We start from the raw sequence: 2500 nt of genomic DNA on the forward strand, positions 1-2500 counted from the left end.
CTTGTGGGGGTGGGGGTGGGGGAGGGTTGGGGGTTGGAGGGGGGGGGGAGGGTCTCGTGGGGAAGGGGGTGGGGGGGGAGTAAACTTTTTTTTTTTCAGTGTCGTTCGTGGCGCTTGCCAATGAGGAAAGGTTGATAACACGAATGAATGAATAACTGATTAAATGAATAATTAAATACATGAATAAGTAAATAAACAAACGAAAATAAAGAAAATGAAATAAAACGAAATGACCCAAACATAGAATAAATAGAACAAACATAAAATAAAACAAGATATATATATTTATATATATATATATATCTATATCTATATCTATATTTTTAAGCATTAAATGAGATAACCCTGTCCCAATGACGTGATTCGCCTGCTCATAGGACGAGTCCAACTAGAACCTTCTGTTAACCCGTCTCACCCGTCCCTTGGCCGGAAGAGTCCAAGCTGTACGATGTGCAGAATTATCTGATCAACCTCCTCCCCCTTCCCCGCCCCACCCCCCATCCCTTCACGCCCACTCATGTCTATAAAAAGCCCCCCAAAAAATAAAGGCAACACAAATATTCCTTATGAATTGCGCAGCAAATAACGGGCGCGCTAACGTCAAACTGTATACCTCTAGGTGTATTTTGTTTCATAAAAAAAATCAACCTGTGTAAATTGTCGATAACAAATATGCCGTTTTGTCGCCACGGGTAAATCCAAGGTTAGCATCCTAAATTATTGCGCCTATTTTACCGTCAGTTTTTGTGTGCATGTATGAAACGGTATTATATTACGATCAGTAGATGTTGCAACCCATTTTAGGTGGATTTCGACTCTTATTTTGTGCGTTATTTCACTAAATTTTGATGCAGATTCTTCCACTAAACAAACGTGCCACCGTCTTGCTTTTTTCAGTTTTTCGCCCCCTATAGAAACCATAGAAATGTAAGCAATAGATGCAATAATTCAGGAGGCCAAAATGGAACGATACCTTGACACGTTGAAGGATGTGTTCACTTTTGCGGATCACACGTTTGACTTCAAAACTCCGTCCGACATTTTTTTTTTTTTTTTTTTGCTAGAAAGGAGATTGTATGTATGGCTTGGACTTTTCTTCTACTGGAGGTGCTGTTCCTTTTTTTTTTTTTTAGCCCCCCCCCCCCCCCCCACCACCACCCCTCCTCCCCTCTTTCCTCTCCCCTCTGCCTGCTCTTGAGACGGTAATGTTGAGGATCAGTGGACGGTTAGAAGTTCAGTGGCCAGGTAGATTTAGGGGCGACAAGAGGGGGACTAGGGAAAGTGTGAGACGCTGAGGAGGAGTTGTTGTCTTTTCCTTTTGGGGGACTTGACCTGCTTCACACAGGGCTGGCTGCTTTTGCGCACTTCTCTTTTTCTGACAACGGCGAACGAAGGGGTAAGACTGGGTTTTAAGTTGTTGTTGTTGTTGTGTTGTGTGTGTGTGTGTGTGTGTGTGTGTTGTTTTGTCGTATGCGTATGTTGTGCTGTATTGTGTTGTTGTTGTTGTTGTTGTTGTGGTGGTGGTGGTGGTGGTGGTGTGTGTGTGTGTGCATTGAATTTTGCTGTGTTTTTTTTTTTTGTTTGTGCGGGGTTGGGGTGGGGGTGGTGGTGTGGTTAGTGGTGGTGTGTGTGTGTGGTGTGGTGTAGTGGTGTAGTGATGTGTGCTGTGATGTGGTGTGGAGTGGTGTGTGTGCGTGCGTGTAACAACTTTCATAAGTTGTGATGTTGTTTGCATTTGGTGATGGTGGTGCTATTGGTGGTTGTGTCGATGATCATCAATGTTTTTGTTCTTGTTCTTCAACAATTGCAAGCGTACTTAAATCCCGAAGAACATTATCTGTCCGTCAGCCTTTTTATCTGCTCGGTTGCCGGAATGCACCCAAGAGAGAGAGAGAGAGAGAGAGAGAGAGAGAGAGTTGCGTGCATGTGAGTGTGAGTTATACGTGTGCATGTGTGAGTTCTCTCTCTCTCTGTATGTGGGGGGAGGGAGGTGGAGGGGGAGTGAGGGAAGGGGAGAGTGGGAAGAGGTGTGATGGAAGGGGAGGGAGGGGGGGAGGGAATGAGGGGGGAGTGAGGGAAGGGGGAGTGAGGGGGAGTGGGAGTGAGGGGAGGGGGAGTGAGGGGGTGGGGAGTGAGGGAAGGGGGAGTGAGGGGGTGGGGAGTGAGGGGGTGGGGGAGTGGGAGTGAGGGGGAGGGGAGTGAGGGGGAGGGGAGTGAAGGAAGGGGGAGTGAGGGGGAGGGGAGTGAGGGAGAGGGGGAAGGGGAATGAGGGGGAGGGGGAGTGAGGGGGAGGGGGAGTGAGGGGGAGGGGGAGTGAGGGAGAGGGGGAGTGAGGGGGAGGGGAGTGAGGGAGAGGGGGAAGGGGAATGAGGGGGAGGGGAGTGAGGGAGAGGGGGAGTGAGGGGGAGGGGAGTGAGGGGAGGGGAAGGGGAATGAGGGAAGGGTGGATGGAGCATGGAGAACATGAAGCCCATTGGGCGTGACGAGTTATACAAGGCTC

The 2500-nt window shown here is 48.7% G+C and overlaps 1 protein-coding gene across 2 annotated transcripts in view; it reads left to right on the plus strand.

Moving 5' to 3' along the window:
* LOC143296041 (uncharacterized) overlaps nt 1-2500 on the plus strand; it is a 36729-nt gene that overhangs the window by 16205 nt on the left and 18024 nt on the right. The window contains exon 1 of one of the 2 annotated variants that reach the window (XM_076607787.1): nt 1276-1396. The exons of the other annotated variant lie outside the window; for it this stretch is intronic. The gene's annotated coding sequence lies outside the window, so the exon portion shown is untranslated. Of the gene's footprint in view, nt 1-1275; nt 1397-2500 lie in introns of those variants that run through there. 2 annotated transcript variants of the gene reach the window in all.

The sequence above is a fragment of the Babylonia areolata genome, chromosome 21, assembly GCF_041734735.1.
Source record: "Babylonia areolata isolate BAREFJ2019XMU chromosome 21, ASM4173473v1, whole genome shotgun sequence".
NCBI lineage: Eukaryota > Metazoa > Mollusca > Gastropoda > Neogastropoda > Buccinidae > Babylonia > Babylonia areolata.